The following is a 19,326-nucleotide window of genomic DNA, read 5'->3' as shown; positions in this document are numbered from 1 at the left end:
TCACCTTGCTATAATAATATGCTGGCCTACTTCTTTCTGTTTGACATACTTTTAATAGTTTCATCATAGTCAAATAATTCTTGAAATCAAGCCTATCATTAAGGTAATAAAATTCTCTTTGGCTCTTCTGTAATTATACTTCTTCTGCCTTTTTCTTGTCTACCACTCTTCAGACCAATTTAAATATCACCTGCATGATCCAGTTCATAATTTGCATTTGCTTGAGGCTATACCAGATTATCAATTGTGGTCCCTTCCAATTTTACCATTCTGTGATATATAAGATCACATATACTTTATTAGTTTGAGCTTCCTGGTATAGTTAGAGTTTATTGTAAAAGTCTGAACAAATTTCCCATTGTGTAAGGGGAGCAGAGTGAAAGTAAAAGGGGAGACTTTTAGCTGTAGTTTTCCAGTTATGAGTGTGCTACCTACAATCATACCCTACAATATGTTGTAGGCAGGCTGGCTAGGGATGAGGGGATCTGCAAGAAGTTCATTTGTTGGAGGTATGAGCTGCAGTTCACAGCTTTCCTTATTATTTCTAAAGTGAATGCAACAGGAATTGGACATAAACTAAATAAAACCTTGCAAGACCATAGAAACTTCAGGTTTGTGTTGGAGTACCTGGGTCTACTGCTGGCTGTTGCATTATTTTCTGTTTAGCAGATATATTTCTAGCTGCAGAAACTGAGGGCTCCCTCTCAGTGATTCAATTCTTAGCAGCAATGCAGCTTCCTCCAGCATTCAGCTGGAAGCTCCCTCTGTCTCCATTTGGCAGTAACTAGCTAATTCCTTCCTGCAGAATTTGGGATCACTAACCATGCTATGGCAATGTACCCGTGTGTTTGCCCCTTCCCTGGCTCCTCACAAAACTGAACCCATGACTCAGACTTAGGGAATGGCTCAATCTACAGATAGTCCAGTAGTAAAATTTATTCTTTTGCATTTCAACAGCATGAATGTTGTACTTTTATTCTATAAACATAACTCTTTAAAGAAGAGATTCAGTGACATGCACTGTTAATGACTGGGTCAAACTAGGTGGTGGCCTCAGAGGGATATAGACCTTGTCCTGATCATCACTGCTTGCCTCTGGAATGCTCTAGGAATCTGCATGCTGAACATACAGATTTTAATTGGCTTATTTCTGGTGTCTAACTCTTCTCCTATTGTACAGTGAGTCTCAATGATAGAAAAGGTTTCAAAATCCTATTCTGGTAGCCAAAAATGCTGATAATGATATATGATAACTTTAATAACCTTACTAATTAGCCTATTCTTCCATAGGTTCATATGCCAGTGTAGATAACGTAGAGCATGTTAGGAAAAATAGTAAAATAAAAAAAGGCTTCATGTGCTACTGTCATACTCATGGCCTAGACTTTCTCTACAGAAGTTTTCCTCCAAATTTTCAAATCAATTTTAATTTTCACCTAGAGAATTATTAAAAGAGTTGTATTTTAAAAGTTGCATCCATGATATGGTCTCCTATTTTTTTTTATTCCTGTTGATTTCTTAAATGACTATGACAGGAGAACGAAGGATATGCTAATGAAACCCACAATCACATTTTAGTGTCTGTTTCTACAACTAACAGCTGGCATTTGGAGGCTTTCATATTGCCAGAAGCCTTCTGAAGCTGCTCTTTAGACAAATTCTTTTCCTCCTGTGACTGAATCCAGATTTGCCATTGTCCATTTGAAAAATGGACAAATTGCCCAGAGTTTTCTCATGCTCCACATGTATTGCAATTACTAGAGCTCCTCTGCATGGCTCTTGTTGACATGCAGATGCTGGCCTTAATCATTCAGAGCTGCTGGCTTATGCACAATGATTCAGAGGATTCCCTGGTACGCACCACTGAAATTCATTGTTGCATGCAGAAGTGTTCATGGGTGTGAACATATGCGGGTGTGTGTAAATAAATCCCTTCCCAGCCCCTGTAGTGATGTAGTGACCCTCTAGCTGATGCTATGAAGCAGGAAATCCAATTATGCTTCACTTAGTATGCATAACTAAAAATATTATTATTGGTCATAAAATTACCCAGCCCTTTCAAAAATCTAATCTATGAACTATGTGACTGTACTCCTCAGGCTGACTTCACGCTGTGTGAGGAAGCACTTCCTTTAATGGTTTTAACTCTGCCTGCATTATTTCAGGCTACACTTTGGTGTGAGAGAAGGTGGGGGTGAAGTGGCTAATTTTCCTTCTAAAATGTCTGGGAATTTTTGTCTGGGAGCAAACTCCTGGAAGTGCACAGAGCTTTCACATACTCTTGGCATTTCCCAAGTCAAAGCAAAACAACAACAATCACCGCCACCAACAATAGCTGTTTTCCAAATGTGCACTAAAATGAAATGTCAACACTTTGATGAACAGCTTCTGTAGCAAAACAGCATGTATGTGACCAAATGGCAACAGACCACTGTTCACAGGAAAAATGAGTGTATTGAAATAAAATTACTCTGAACTGCAACGTTCCGTGCTATTAAAAAAAAAAAAAAAAAAAAAAAAAAAGTCCCCATCAGAGCCAATAGCAGGCCACATTATCTTTTAAAACCTTGAGCATACACAGATTCATCATATTGACAAATGGGGTAGATGAGAGCTAAGAAAGATCATCAGTATTTACTATGCTGTGAATTTCTCTCCTAAAACTTCAGTTCTAAGGGGAACACTCATCACAGAGCCACAGTGGACAGGCTGAAAACCACAGAGGTTTCAATGACAAGACACCTGTGTTCATTCCAGTGCTCTGGAGTATCTTCTTTCTCTGGCTGGAGGGATATTTAAACTCCACTAAAATAAATTCTTTCCCCCAATTCAGCACATTGGTAATATGAGCCTTGACATGATTTACTTCAATTTTCTCATAAATATCCTCTGAACATTAACTTCTATAAATGTGTTTCAGGACGCAGGTCCTTGAGGATGCCTGCACAAGCTAGTTTATTTGTATTTGGAGAGTAGAAAAAAACGTTGCATTTGTGAATTTCCCCATGCTGATAGTAAACTAGACAAGCCTAATGGTGCAGTAAAAAACATATCAATCAAAAGTCCAAGTCATATTTTTACAAACTGGTAGCAGAGGTTACAAATAAAACAAACAAAATCCCAGTTTGAATGCTTGAAAACTGACTCTTTCCTAGCTGGTCACCCTCCCTTACTGAGAACAGTCATGTCTCAGAAATCAGAGATGACAATCACAATTTCAAATATTTTGCATTTTATTTGCAATTCTGAAAAAATTCCAACTTTGCCTTACCCTGTGCACTCATTTATACATTAATTTGAAATAACAGCTTGGGACGAAGAGTGATTGGGCTTGGCAGTCTTGGGCAATTAAAGGTCCCTTCCCCCTCTCCTTGGTTCACACCTCATCTCATCCAGGCTCTGCAAACTACCCAAAAATTGTAAACTGCTATTCCAAAAGATGTACACCTTATCTCCCAGGAAGAGCTGTTATCTTCTTTTTCTTAGTCAGCCATGAACATTAAATATCATGCAATAAATCTGCTTATTCTGAAAGCTCATGGAATTTATTACCTTGGCAACAAAGTGATCTGTTCTAACTGCTTTTTGCTGCCAGTTTTAGAGTTTTCTGTGTTACAGAAAAAGCCAAGAAGAGACTATGAACAGTTAACTGACTCCTTCTCCTATGCTTGCATCATTAGTTTCTACAGATGGGAGAATAGATACAGTGTGAAAATGAGGTCCTTGGTTGCTCAGAACCAGTTCTAGTTAATAGATGAACTGGATTAAAAATAGATTTTACACTTTATGACAATCACCAGCAGAATCCCAGTCAGGAATGGAAATTTATCTTCAATATATCATAAGAACAATTTTATTCTGGAAAAAAAATGTGAAAGAAACAAAACATTTGAAAACAAAATGTTAACTTTTTCACGTTTATCTTTGGATTTTCACTAACAAATAAGCACCCAGATGTGATCATCCAAAATTATTACAAATGAAGAAACAAAAAATCGAAACACTTCATGTGAAAGCTCTTGTAAGTCTCCCTTTTTTTAAAAAATTACTATGATAATTTTTAGGTCGTTTCCAAAGGGCGAAGCAATAGTGATTCAGTGATTTAGACATCTAATGCTTCAGTGCTGTTGGATTGGTGTCACTGGAAGATGAAAATTTGCCGCCCCGGCACAAAGATGAGATGCAGCCAGTTTCCCACAGAGGCTGTATCCAAACACTATCAAAACCTCCTGCCACTCCAGAGCACACTTCCAGAAAACTTCTCCTACTCAAAGCAGCACCATCTTTCAAATGCTGAAGGCAGCATGCCCTACTAAAATTATAACCAAAGCTTGATCTTTCTCTAGAAAGTAACCATACACAAATGGCACACGAGAGAGTCATATTAAACATTGTGCAGTGGTTTTTGTAAAAACACAACAGGGAAGTAAATATTTTTGTGTTTTTTCTGTATTTTTTCTGTGTTTTTTCTGTCAATCCTGTAAATCTATCATGAAATATGAAAAACAGTTAAGGCTGTCTAAGTATGATCATGATTAACAAAGATAGTTGGAGGGAAAACTGTTGTGATTTGCAGCTCAGAACCCTCATCATGGGCTACAGTAGTAGAGCTGATCTATCAAAGTGGGCATAGTAAAAGACCTGCAGATGTTTTTTTTTTTGAGTTTATATCAGTCAGAAAACAATATTATTCACTAGCCACACACACTGCTCGTTGCATCTTTATCTAGTCTCCCTGAAAAAACAAAGGGAGACCGGTTTTTCTGAATATTTTATGGCATTGAAAGGGAACTACTTTTGACTGAATCAAAGAGATTGTTTAAAATTTTTATCATGTGTTTATCAGATATTCAAAGTTTTTTGATTTTTATAAGAAAGATAAAACCTGATAGAGAAGAGATATTGGGGTTAACAAGACATAATCTACAAAAATATAGACATTTTTAAGATTAAGGAACATGTTTTTGAATATTTCTGATAGAAGTATAAAGTGACTATAATTCAAAAGCACTATTCCATGCCATGAAGTAAAGATTAAGTGTAATTAACACACCTTTCTTCAAAGTACTTGTTCAGGACTACACCTAAGATTGCTTCACTGAAATGCAGTCAAGGTTTATTAAGTGTAGGCTTAGTTTAAGATTGTGTGTGAAGTTGCTCAGAACATGTGTACATGTTTCCCTAGATCAAAACTGCAATCACTACTGGTTTCAGCACGTTCAACACATAAGCTCTGACTGCTTTCCTGACAGGGTCTGAGTCTCCTCTTCCCCACATCATTAGTATTTAGAAGAAAAAGCCAATAAATTTTGCTAAGAGGGACATTTTTTAATTTTTCTTGCCCTGAATATACAGAGGAATAAATCAGTACCTGAGATTCAAATGTGCATGAGACACGTCTCCTCTAAGACCTCAAATGGAGATCTAACTTATCAGTTAGTCATTGAGCTGCATTACACACCTTTCTATCCTCTCCTGCTCCTCTCTGATTTTCTTTACCATTCCTTTTCTGACAGCTCTTACCTTTTCACACCCTCATTTTTAACAGTCTTTTTAGCACATCATTTCTTGCAGCCCTTGCTGGTCATAAGCAGTTACAGGAGCCTACCTTTTCTCACAGCTCAGCTTTCTTGCTTGGATTGTCAGGGTAACCTGGCACTTTTCAAGAATTGATTGGTCACTCAGATCAAAACCTTAAATATTTAAAGCGGCACCACACCATTCATAAAATGAAACCTAAAGTGTTTGTTTACTCTCTGCTAATTATTTTAGTTCAAGCAGGCAGACTCGACTGTCTACATTATTAATTAAACCTGTAAAAAGAGAGCTAAAGACAGGAAATGTTCTTCTTGCTGTTAACAATTCTAAGATTAAGCAGCAACCCTCATTAGCTGTAATATGAAATCCTTTTTATCGAAACTGCACCAATACAAAGCTAAAAAAGTCATATCAGATCATATTTCTAAATGGTTTGGAGAGAAGATTAGTAATTGTGAAATCTCAGATGTTAACCATTTTTAGGAGGTAAAAGTAATGTTGCTAATCTACCGGTGTTTGTGGCTATCTTAGGCCTGAAGTCGAAAAGATTAATGATTCATGTTCTCTAAAGTAGCATGTCTTAACACTAAAGAGTTTGAAGGTTTTCTGAAAGGAAAATGGAAAAGGCCAAGGCCATTTCCATTTTCCCAAAGACCATACAATAGCAATATATGTAATATTCCACATACAACTTCTACCAGTGAGCTATTTATTTACAACTATATTTTTGCTATAAGAGCATCATCATCAGGTTTTGTGATCAAGAACACTGTAATGTGATGGAAACCACAACAAAAATTCACATTCATGCTGAAAAGAATTGTGTGAAAACACAATTAGAGTTAATTAGAGTTATATGTTTTAATACAAATTTTTATACTTTCATTGCACTACCTGAAGCAAGATTCCTCACTGGTATTTTCCATGATGACCTGAAACTCCATTCCATTCTATCAAAAGTTTCACACAGTGGTCGAGTGTTGATTTGCAGTTTAGGGCTAGAAACACTCAAAATTCTCATTTTTGTTAGACACAGGGGGACAGATCCAAAGGGAATGGAAGAGTCTAGTTACAGCTTGCAAAGTGGTGGGATAGATATAAGCACACAGGTCTGTGAACTGCAACTTTTGAGTGTTGCAGAATATAAAGCCTACCACTCTGCTGTGTGTCTCCACAGGACTCTGGAGCCTAATTATAGAGCTGTATGAAAAAAGTTCTGCTTGTCAGCAGAACCAGCAGGAGGGGGGGAAAATCATATTTTTGCACATTCACAGAAGAATAAAATATTTAGGCAGAAAATCATCATTGCTGCAGATGGACACTTACAGAACAAAAATGAGTAATTTTTGTGCAGCTCTGCTTGTCACTAGCATCGCCAGAATACATTTGGTAACAGATTTAAAATCCGACCTAGAATTTCCTCAGTCACTGCCAGTGGCAAAATGTGCTTCATAGAGTAGTAGTTGTCGAGGATTTCAGAAAAATTCAAGGTGGGGAAGCAATCCTAAAATGAGCAGTTAGGATTCCACCAAATTTAGCATTGCTGCACTTGCTTATGCCAGCAGAGAATTTGTCTCTTGAAGGTTTTGAATCCTCCTGAGTAAAGACTAGCCACAAAAGCCTGATGACAATTTCAACAAAGCAAAATGTGACGATCTGGCACTATTGAGGCAATGAAGAAAGATATTTAGAGAGGCATTAAAGAGATGAACAAATTGCTAATGAAAACAGCAGTCAGCAGGTGCTCATGGCCAATAGATTTTAACTGCTTACTTTCAATATATTGAAAAAGATACTCTTTAAATGCATGCTTTGAGTGAGAAGAAATATATTTATAAAAAAGGCTACTCTATACCCAGAAGTTTTTCAATAGGTAACTAAAGTATTTTTAGGAGAAATATAACTTGACAAGATGATAGGCACAATACCTGATTCTCAATGATGCTCAGGTGAAGGCTTCTACCCAGTATATCAAGAAAACTCAAGAACCTCGAACAGCATTTTGTGTGCGCTGTGTGACCCTCCACAACACTGACAAAGGGATTACCCATTTCTAGGTTCAGGTTTCTGGCACAAAAGATGAATCATTTATGTGGACTTTCCCCCTTCTTCCCCTCACTTAGCACCAAACAGAGAAAAGGGGATTCGTCACTGCATGGTTCTCAGAATTTCTGCACTACCAGGACTGTGTTTGCAGCCACTCATTGGAAAGCCTTGCTCTTAAACTCAAGCTGTAGTGACCTATACTTTCAGCTTTGGATAAGTGTTTTTCTCTTATGCTTGTTAAATCCAATGTGAATTTTACGTGAAAGTGCTTTTTTCTTATTCCTTTTTTTATTTCTTTTCCCTCGGCATCATCTAATTTGGCAGTTCTTGGAGTGCTAGAGAGTCTCTTTAATGTATCTCAAGGCACAAGGACTATGACTTTACTGCATTAACAGAATACATTTATTTGCTGCCTTTCTGTGTGGCAATGGGAACTGATGAAGGATTGTGTTCTCAATACTTCCCTCATCTCCTTCTTTGTCTGGCATTAGCAATAAAATACAAACAACAGAAAAGGCAAACGAAGCATACAAATTAAGAAAACCAATTTCTTGTCAGCCAACATGTGGGAAAACCTCAGGTGAAAGGAAAATGGCAATAAACAGACTACACTAAGAAGTAATGATTATAACTAAAGACATAAATCCAATAATATCTTTATACACTAGTAACTAATAAAAACTAATGAGAAATAAAAATTAGTAGAAAGTAATAAATACAATAGGAGTCCATAATCTGACACTGTCTGTTTTCTTGAACAATGAGAAAGGATTTCTTCCTAAGAGATCTTAGTTGCCTTAAAATCTGTCCCATATTATAAAGAAGTAAAACAATTCTATGTTTAGTGTGCTTGATGCTGGAAGCTGATTTTGTTCCGTTTAAGTTTTATTGTCAAGTTAGTGGATGAAAATTTTTTATCCAATTCAAAGAAGGTTTCTCAATAAAAAGTAAACCTTTGTATTTGCTTTGCTGTTACATTATTGCAATTCTATCATAAGTCTAGAAATAATGACAAAAAGTCCAAAATCACAGCCTTGCATATAGCTGTTTACAATCTGGATTTTTCCACTGCAAAATATTCCAGATCTTATTATACCACCTACAGGTAGTTTTTAGATAAACTCTTGGGAACCCCTGAGCTTCTCAGTTACTCTACTGTTGGTTCCAAAGAGCAAGCAGTCCATTACAGATTTTAGAGAGGTTTCTCATAACCCACACTTGCTTTGACTTTAAACCAGTCCTCAGGGAAAAACGTCTGCTATTTTTTTTTAATCTTAGATAATACATGAAAGTAGCAGGCAATTTTTGATACAGACATTATCTTCAATAAGCATTACAAGTGCTCAACTGACTGCATTTTCTCACATGCCAGCTTTTACTTGATGCAGAATGTGACATATGAAACTACTAATCATTTTCTGTGGAAGCAAAATAACAAGAAACTATGATAAATTCCTCTTTCTCTTACACATTATTCTCATTCACAAATCCTATAATCCTATATAATCATGCACATATTGTTTATGACTTCAACATATTTTTGTACGCTTTGAAAGAAATCCTTAGCAAATTCCTTTACATTCCTTTGCAATTAAAGTCGTGCTGCTTCAAAAGAACAATTTTGCAAAGATTGACAGAGAAGGAATCTTGATAGTAATTTATGGATACTTAATGAAAACTTACAGAGATAACAGACATTAAAAAATGACCTTTGAAGTGTAGAATCTTTAGTGCTCCAGTACACTTAATGCTTCCTAATTTTCTCAACCTATATTTATTTTCTAGGGAAGAACTTTGGGTTTTGCATGGTTTGAATCAATCAGTCTGTCTTGCTTCTACTTTGCAGAAAATATGCAAGAATTTAATCCAAATTCAACTGAATTACTCTGCTTTGATGCTGCTTATTTTCTCCAGTTGTTGATTAATATGCCCCTTGTGCAAACATCTCCCTCCTACCTGATGCCTTCGGTAATGTCTCAATTCGTTGCTGATGACATTCAAATTTCCTCCAGAGATGCCTTTTGAAGTCACAAACAGAGGATTATGCCCATCAGTGAATGACTCAGGCACAAAATGATTGATAAGACAAATAAATACTTAGATCTTAGCAATCAGTCAGTTGTGATATGCAAGAGGGAAAACAAAACTGAAGACATTTCAGCTATATATCATGTTTTCTAAATTATATTCCAATGGCCCTCTTAATAAATTATCCTCCCTGGTTATCTGATCTGGAATACGTTTTCAATTATACCCCTTCTCAAACATGTAACAGTCAGTGTTCCTCAGCTGTTTCAATGTCCAAGAAATATCTTCCAAAGTCCAGACAGAGGCAATACTACACAACTGGTTTTGAGTTGAAAAGCTGTGCACACACACATCAGAAAGATTTTATGACATCAGAGAAGTCATGGCTTTATTCCCAGACTCCCTGATCTGAGTTTTATGTAAGCAGCAACAATACATGACACTGCATATGTTATAGGGGAGTAAGAATATTTTGAGCATCTTGCACAGCATGAGACTGAAAAATCAGGACTTTATATCACCTCAGATGTGCAAAAGTCAAAAGCCAAACAAAGAATAAGGTAGTGGTACAAGAGTGAGTAAATTATTTATTTTATTTAATTCATTATTTTTGGAATGAAAAAAACACATTAAAATTTTTTATAAGGAGAACTTACCTTTTAAAAGAATGTCATGCTAAAATCCATATGCTTATATTTAATAAGTTTAGATCTGCATGAGGTTTAGGTAAGCTGAAGAATAAGTTAATTTAGAAAAAGGTTCTAAAAAGTACACATTTCAGAAGTAACTGTGGACTGCTTCTACAGTCTTCAGTGAAATTTTAAAGACATTTTTTAGCCTACATGTGTGATCCTTACACATGTCATAGTGTTGCAGATAGTATCTTGGGCTGTTTTTCTGGTGTGGGAGGTGATCTTGAAGACATCTGTACATGAGTATGCTAGCATGGTTGTGAAACACAGATGTATTCCCTTACCTATAAGCTCTTCAAAGGTCAGAAATAACAGAAAAAAAAATGAAGGAAGTTTTGAGTTAGGCCATACGTTCTTTGATTCAGAGATTTTGTTTACAGCCCTTAGTGCAATGCAATCTTGATTTTTGATTATCGTGCCTAGTTGTCACAATGATGATAAGGTTTTTAATGGAATAAAGGACCTTGCTAATAAAGTATCATCTAGGGCAATCAGAGTTCTAATCTAAATAATATTTAGTATAGACTTGTGATGTGAATTAAATGGTTGAGGAAACTGCATTTTAAAGTGGTACATCCATTTATTTCAATACGTGTGAACAGATGTACCTACAAGCTAAAGTAAAACAGAAAAATCTAAAATTTATATATACAGTTGTTGAACTATACATCAAAGTAACTTGTATAGTAGGTACAGAAATATACCTGAGGGGTGAGTAGGCTTTTAAAGAGCCACTATTTATACAAAGTTTAATATCATTTGTTTGGTCCAGAAAGAGGGCTGTAGTATAAGATTTCAGGCAATGAATGCTTACAGGAAAGAAATTAGTAAGCACAGGAAAGACAAAGTGAATGGAATTTTAATTTATATCTATGTCCAGAACTTCAAATGCATTTTTGTGCTAGGCATACTAAAATTCCTATATAGGAACAAGACAATGCCTGAAGTTGTTAGTATTTTCTATTTCATCCCTTCTGTATATCTTGCCACCCATCCAAGGCATCACAAGAATAAATGTAAAGACAAATAATAATCGTGATTACACAGTAGTAATATGAACATCACTAAGCTGACCAGCTTCATCAGACTGACAGGGTTGAATATCACCCAAGTGTTCTAGCCTGTCCAGAGTAATTTCTTGGAGTGTCTATAATACTTTACTTTTGGAGAAGGTTCTCTGTGAGAAGCAACTCAGATGAAGAGGTAAACATGTGACTTTGCTGACTCATTGTGGTGTGGTTTCATTCGTTACACTTCAAGTCTATGTGGACACCTGTGAATAACCAAGTATAAATGGCATATGAAAGTCTGTGGAGTAAACTAACAGAGATAATGGGTCATCTTTTAGAACATATGATACATGGGTTAATAATTTTTTGTAAATAATTAATAAGTTAATAATTTATCACCTTTCACAAAAGTCAATTTCTGTTAATATTTTTGCCATTTACCATTTAGTTCTGAAGGAACATTTTTGGGGAGAATATTGCAGCAAACATATCTTCTGAATGTGTCTCTTCATGGCTAAGCAAAGAATTACAACTTTTCAAGTCTAGTCCCTGAGTATCTTCCCAAATATTATTATAAGGACCTTATGCCTTTAGCTCAGCTTCTTCTGTTACTATAATCAAACAATCTTCTGCCCATCTGTGCAGTCACTACTGCTGGCTGAATGTACAGCAGAAGGTTACCACCTGTAGCAAGAATGTCAAAGCCACAGGGCAATGTCCATCATTTACTCAATAGAGTCTACAAACCCAACAAAAAAACAAACAAAAAAAAGGATTAGTGAATTCTTGCAAAGTTGATGATATGTGGTAAGGGAAGACACCTAAAATACTGGCCTGATATTATGCCTACATCAATTACAAAGCTGTACATTAAACCTTGATCAAAATTATTTGAAGGCTAGGAGTCCCAATGAATATATAATAAGTCTTCAACTATTAAATAGTGAAAAATTTTCACTCACAAGGAGGCTGAAGCCGAAGTCCCTGTATGTTGAGTGAGAAGTTGTCACTCTTTACTCCTCTCAAGAACTGCAGTGAACTACCTGAAAAGTTTGTCTGCTTTTAGTTTCAGCAGCTGAAGGTTCTCCAAAGACAGCATCATGTTTTAACACCATTTACAAGAAAACCTTTAAGAGCGTGCTGAAAAAAGAAATTCCCAAAAGAGGTTTCTGATGGATGGAAAGAGTTTGATGTATTTTCTATTTCTAGGTCTTAGGATGGAGAAGAGTTATCAATTTTTCCCAAGACTGATGTGTAAGTTTGGTCCTGAAGGAGAGGTAAAGAAGTGGGCTATGATGATGTAACTAGTACATGACTAGTTATTCCAACATAATCTCATGGCTCTGTGATCTTAGAAGCTAGTCTGAGTGGATGACTACACAGAATAAACATGAGCATGTTGTGATCAAGAACATCAGATGTAGCATGGATGGAAATTCTAATCTCTTATTACAGTCATAGAATCTGACATAGTGTTTCCCTTATTTTGTATCCACTTGCAACACCTTAGAATTGATTTGCTGCCTTTATGAAATTCAGCGAGAAATCATCCTGAACTTCCTTTTAGAAACGAGCACATAAGCAAAGATCAGATTTTCTTATGGTTCACACACTGTGGGATATTTTTATAAATCAGCCAAGAAATTAATTATAAAAACAAACAGATTACATTTCCTTCCACTAACTAGGAAATGTTACTGTTGCTGCTATTCCAGCTTGCAAAGACACAGAATCATTGCTCTTCTATATATGTGTGTATGTAAAAACACATCTATACATACATGCACACACATTATGAGGTTTTGAAATCTTTAAGCAATATAAGAATGAATTTATCTTATAAAGTTTTAACAATTGCATAATTTGCAAGCCTATCTCCTAACAGAGTATTATTGATTAAAATTGCTCAGGAGATCAGAATCTGTAGGGACTCCATCACTCCCAGAAAGAGTATTTCTCCCTTGTAAAGTGCTAAGTAGTTGGTAATCCAGGGTGTAACAGACCCTGAAAAAAGCATCAGAGAAGCCATGCAGAGAAGGAATAAAATATACTGGGAAGCACCTACCAATATAGTATTAGCAGACAAATGTATATTTCACTTTGATTCTCAGGGAATTAAAATGCAGTATAAAGTGTGGTAGATTTTATTTAGCATTTTAGAGTACAAGAAACTGTTCAAATGATTGAGGTTGTTGTGAAACTGAGAGAAAGTGCAATGCAGAAGCTTTAGCAGGAGCATAAGGAGGGAGCAGACCAACAGTGGCAAATTATGCAGTGCATTCATAGGAACTAAAATCTGTGTTGCAGGCTACCAGCAGAAAGACAAAATGAGTCAGAAGAACCATGGTTTTTTCAATGTCATTGAACCAATCACCTCAGATGGTTCAATTCCCAGGTATATATATTCTTAACACAGAAGATTTCTAAGATGCCTTTTGTAAAGACTTGCATTAATTATTTAAAGTAAATATTTCTACCATTAACCAATCAGAAAACTCCCAGTGTGTTGAATATGTACAGTGAAACAGATTTTTCTATATTTCTAGCAAATCAGATTTAGCCTTTTTGAACATAACAGATTGGTAACAAGCAGGAAAGGAAACTGGATATCAGGCTGTCACTTAAAGCATCATACTTTTAACCTCCTCTTTCCATACAGAGCTCTTTACCTTTACTGACACCCTCTGGTCCCTGTGCTTAAGTCAGGTTTGAATTCATTCCAGCACTCCTTCAAAAATTTACTCCCCAAATCAATACTTTGTGGAGCACAGAACTGGACATTTTCTGAAACTCCCATAAATCATATCACTGATTCCCCAATAGTTCAGCATGTCAGCAACTTATTCAGGGGACTCAAGCAAATTTGCCAGTCATGACCTTCCTGTACTGAATCTGTGCTAGCAGTCCTCCAAGTTACACATTTCTTAAAGTTGCCCTTTATTATTTTCCAACAACAGAGGCTTTAATCACACCTTTTATCTTAGCTGCTACAATATTTTTCCTCAAGACCTGTTTTCAAAGCTGCCTTTTTTTCGAATTCTCCAATAGAATTCAGCCAATGAGATGTTTTTATTTTATTTTTTCATTCTTAGTACATCTGCCCTCATTATAAAATGAAATTAAGATCCCTTCCCCTGATATTTTTACCTAGAATTCAAAATATGACCTTCAGCTTCATATTGATCATAAAAACCCAAAAACCAACACTTTTTATCTCCCAAATATCCATAGCTATCTTCACACTTTCATGTCATGCTCTGCAAGTTCTGACTGTTTTTTCACGGGCATTTACTATGTAAGTATATGAAACAGAACTGCTGCATATTTAAAACTACTTAGCTGTTATCACCTTCAAGAGTGCTTAACTCTTCACCCTCCTTAATGTATCTGTTGTCTTTTAAAACTTTGTCTTCTTAACCATTTCTTTGAATATTCCCATAGTATATCAACAGTATATCCCTACTAAAAGCCACTGTACATAAAACATTCCTCAGTTACAATAGTTCACATCTCAGTTTTCTGTCTTACTTTCAGCACACCTCAAACCAGTAAGCAAGTATTTGTGTTTTCCCTCACAACAGAGGGGAATAGACAAGGGGTTTCAGGGGGGAGGTTGGAGTTGGGGATTTTTTTTTATTTATTTTGTTTTGGTTTGTTTTGGTTTTTTTTTTTTTTTTTTTTTTTTACTTGAAACTTTGTAGGTAAGTGTTATAGTAACTAAAGTCAATTTATTTAATATATTTTTAGAAACTCTACTAGAACACTTGATAAATTTTTTAAGTAATGGCCCAGTTATTGCTAATTCTCTCAATAACTCCTGTAATAATAAGAATGAACTGATCTTGCACTAATATTGATTGCCATAAAATATTTCTGAAGGAGTGGTACTATAACTCAGCAAGAATTAAAGGCACTTTCATTAATTAGAAAATGTCGTTCAAATTTTAATTATCAGGAATCCCCCCTTAGCTTTTGGCTAATAGTGATGTGTAATTTATTTGTAGTTTCAAACTTCAGGGTCTCATCAACAGCTCACTGAAGTCTAGGGGAATGCTGGAACTCCTCAAAAAAAAAAAAACCCAAAAAACAAAAAAACACCCCACAAACTGGCACCAATTTCTTCATTAAAAAAAACAAAAAACCAAAACAACCCAAAAAAACCCAACTAAAACAAAACCAGAAAAAAACCCAACTAAAATTGCATCATTCCAAGGAAGCATTACTTTTTAAACAAATAAAAATCAACTTGGTAAAAACTTTAAGCTACATTTCTGAAATATTGCAACACATAGAAAACTTAAGTACTCACATTACATTATCTTGTCTAACTTCTGTGACATGAAGTTTCTGAGTTTAATAGAAATGCAACAAAACATCTGAAGAAGTATAGCTACAGTCATGGATTTCTTCTTTTTAATTTAAAGATCTTAAAAAGACAGTTTTGTGCTCTATGTCACAATAACTCTCAGTTCATCTTCTATCCAGTTCACAGATATTCCACATAGTCTTATTAACTGTCCTCACATCAGAGAAGAAAAAACAGTGCATTTTTATGTAATTCCATCTCGTCTGCCTGTCAGCAAAGTCCTGGCACTGTACTTTTCTAATTCCAGAGATAACTGTTTATCCCAAAGCCAAGTATCATTCAAAACTCCAAAACAACACAACTTTCAGTGCCTCCCTATAAACTCAATACGCTGGGTTATTTCCTGATTCATCCTCAAGCATTAGCATGGTAGCTCTCCCAAACATGAAAAATAAGCACATTTGAATAGGCATTCCTTCTCTGGAGTATGCATTTGTACTAAAAGCCTCACATCTCTTCACAACTCATTCACTGCAGTAGTTTGCTCACTAGTTAAATGACAGGAAGCATATAGAAGATCACAGTAATTTCTGCTTCAACTTTTCTGCTCAATTATGACAATCTCAACATAAGATTCAAAACAAAAAAGCAAAACACATAAACCTGCAGCCAAAAAATGGGATCTCTCACCGTTGCCGGCTTCACAGCAGACTGCTCACAGAGATGCTGCGATGGATATTACAACAAATAATCTGCACACACTCCAAAGTCTAACCAGGGAAATCAGTGCCTGGCTGGGGGAACGGCAAAGACACTTACCGCTGCTGTGGCACCGGCTCTCTCGCCCTGACTCTCAGTGTCTCTCTCCCATCCTCCTGACAGCCTCAAATATAGCAGTCCCTTATGGTGCTGAGCCTGGGGGAGCAGAAGATTGCAGAGTTGGGTTTTTCCCTTTTTTTTGTTTTCCCCTCTCTCTCTCTCCTTTTTTTTTATTTTTATTTTTTTTAAACCATCCAGAGGTAGTTCTCCAGAGCCGACCGCCTCTCCTCCTCGGCTGGCTCAGTGATGGGAAGCCCCAGGTGAAGGCATCCGCGCCGGCAGCTCCCGCGAGCCCCTCCCGGCCCCGCCGTGCCCCCTCCCGGCGGGGGGACCGAGGCGCCTCCCCCGGCTGCTCCCGGGGGGCCGGCGGAGGCTCTGCCCGCCCCTGCCTGGACGCCTGTGGATGTATAGCTGATGTGGATGTGTGTTTATGTCAGTGCCATCTCGCACCGCCGCTCGCCCCTACCCCTAAGCGCGCAAGGACCCCCTCCTCCCGCTTTCCTCCTCCTCCTGCTCCTCTCCACCTTCCTCCCCGATTTTTTCCTCTTCACTCCTCTGCCCCGGAGCGTGAAGGCAAGAGGGCAAGTTGGCGAACGCTGTCCTCTGATCTCCTGCTTCTCTAACCCATGACACCAGCTTCTTCCATCCACCACTTTCTGAGCCCATCCTCTCCTCCTCTCTCCTTCTCCTTCCCTTCCCCATCCTCCTTCTAGGTGGATTGGGTTTTTTAAGCTTTTTTTTTTTTTTTTTTTTTTTTTTAACGCGTTTTATTCCTCTCCAGCGGTTCTGACCCTCCCTACCCCCGCGCTCTGCAGTCGGAGCCGGGAGCCCGGGAGCCGCGGCCGCTGCAGGCAGCGCAGCGCAGCCTCCTCTTCCTTACACCGCGGCTGCTCCTTCTCCGGCTGGAGGCACACCCGGGGCAGCCAGCCCTCGGCCGGCAAGCGCACAGAACGCCGCGGGTCCTGCAGCCGCTCCCCTCGCTGATCCCTTCCCCGTCACCCACCCGGGAGCAGCCGCATCCCCGGGAGCGGCGCGGCCCCGCCCGCCCCCGCAGCCCCGCCGAGAGCAGCGCCGCTCCGCCACAGCAGCCTCCTGACGGGCTCTCCTCGGCGCTCCGCATCCATCCGCATGTCTAGTGGGTTCCTACTCTTTTGCCTCTCCCTAATGGCTGTGCTCGGGATCCAGGCTGATTCTCATCCTCCCTTTCTTCTTCTTCCTTTTTTTTTTTTTTTTTTTTTTTTTTTTTTTTTTTTTTTTTTTTTTTTTTTTTTCCCGCCCCTATGTTTTATCTTCTATTAAATTTAATACTTTTCTGGCCTTCTGTGTTTTTCTTTCGTCGCCTTTTCCCCCCTTTGTCGTTCACAAGTAGTCAGGAGTATTTTTTAACTTACACATTAACTGAGTAATTATTGTATAGTTCCTATTCTCTGAGACTTTTCTCTGCTTCAGTGATTCCACTTCAATGGTTTATGCTTTCTGAACCTCTGTGGTGTACATATGTGTGTGTGTACGCACATTTTTCCTTACTAACTTTTTTTGTACTTTTTTGTTTTTCTTTTTCTATCCCAGGTTAATTTTAAAAAAACTAACCTTTATGTGGTTTAGATTCAGGAGAACGAAGATTCTGGATTAATTCTGGAATTTTCTGGGGGTTCTTACACAACTCTGGTCTTAAATTGACGAAACTAATATGAGTTTTTTCTCTGTCTTGTGCTTGTCTCTTATATTGAAGCCTCTAGCAAGATAAGATACTAGTGATGAGTGACACAGCTTTATACCCTTTTGTGGTCCTTTATAAAATATGGAAGTCTATCAGAGGATTTACAGCTCAGCATCATGCTCAATGAATTCTGTCCACTACTGTCAGTCAGAATGTGCTGAAAAAAACCCTCACTTTTAATTCCTTTTGTATAATTATTCTAAGATTGCAAATTTCTGTTCCCTCAGCACCATCTCCCATTGTTTTAACTATCATAGTGGAAGAGCAAGAATGAATCCTTCATTAGAAAGTGACTTTATCTGGATACACTGTCCCATACAAACACAGAAGACAATTGTCTCCACAAGTGTGGATGGGTCTCCAGACATATTTCTGTTGTGCAAGTAATGTTGCAACCTGACATATCAAAGCTTCCCTTCTTTGGCTCAGTTCACAGAAAATTTTCATCTGGTCATTATTTCCAGTGTTACTAGGTTACAAGGCAGCATTTAATCAGAAGCCAGGAATAGTGACTACATTAATTCTGATCTTATGAATAACTTATGAGGCTCCATTTCTCAATATTTCCAAAGTGAACGTCAAAGCCAGGAGCATTTTTGCTATTTTTTTTTTCTGTACTGTATCTATTTATGACAGTAGTGAGGAATTACTTGTGAGGAGGTGAGTTTTACTGGTTACTTTTTTTTACCGTTAGAAATGGAATTAAAAGAAATGCAGATTTCTTTTTTTAAGTCATAAGGACATGACTTTATGGTTTTTATCATCCTTTGTGAAGTTTGTAGGGTTGCTTTGAAAAACTACTTTACAGTGCCTATGCCATGCACATTGGGTTACATGGTCTTTTTCTTTTAGTTTACTTTTACTCAAAGTTCTTGTCAAAGTACATCTTTCTTATGAATGGCAGCTTTTAATGTTTGCTTCCTTATTTTCACTTCACATCAGCAATATTTCTACAAGGATATATTTGTATCTTTTCCTTTAATATAATCAGGAATTAAGTGGATTTATATGAGTACCAGTTTTATCTTTCTTTGAAAGGAAAGTGGCACGCAGCTTTTAAATAGGTTAAAATTCCATGTGATTGTGTGTATCCTTTGCAAGGTCAGTTCCTGCTCTGCTCCACCACTCTAAGAGTGTGGGCTGTTTTATGGGATGTATGTTCAGTGT

General features: G+C 37.3%; 1 protein-coding gene across 1 annotated transcript in view; it reads right to left on the bottom strand.

Moving 5' to 3' along the window:
- Positions 1-16,892, bottom strand: part of CNTN5 (contactin 5) — a 605,619-nt gene extending 588,727 nt beyond the window's left edge. Inside the window, exon 1 of the mRNA XM_066312958.1 lies at positions 16,440-16,892. The gene's annotated coding sequence lies outside the window, so the exon portion shown is untranslated. The remainder of the gene's footprint in view (positions 1-16,439) is intronic.
- Positions 16,893-19,326: the final 2,434 nt, after the last annotated feature.

Source organism: Sylvia atricapilla, chromosome 2 (assembly GCF_009819655.1).
Source record: "Sylvia atricapilla isolate bSylAtr1 chromosome 2, bSylAtr1.pri, whole genome shotgun sequence".
Taxonomy (NCBI): Eukaryota; Metazoa; Chordata; class Aves; order Passeriformes; family Sylviidae; genus Sylvia; species Sylvia atricapilla.
This window is presented reverse-complemented; position numbering and strand designations above follow the sequence as displayed.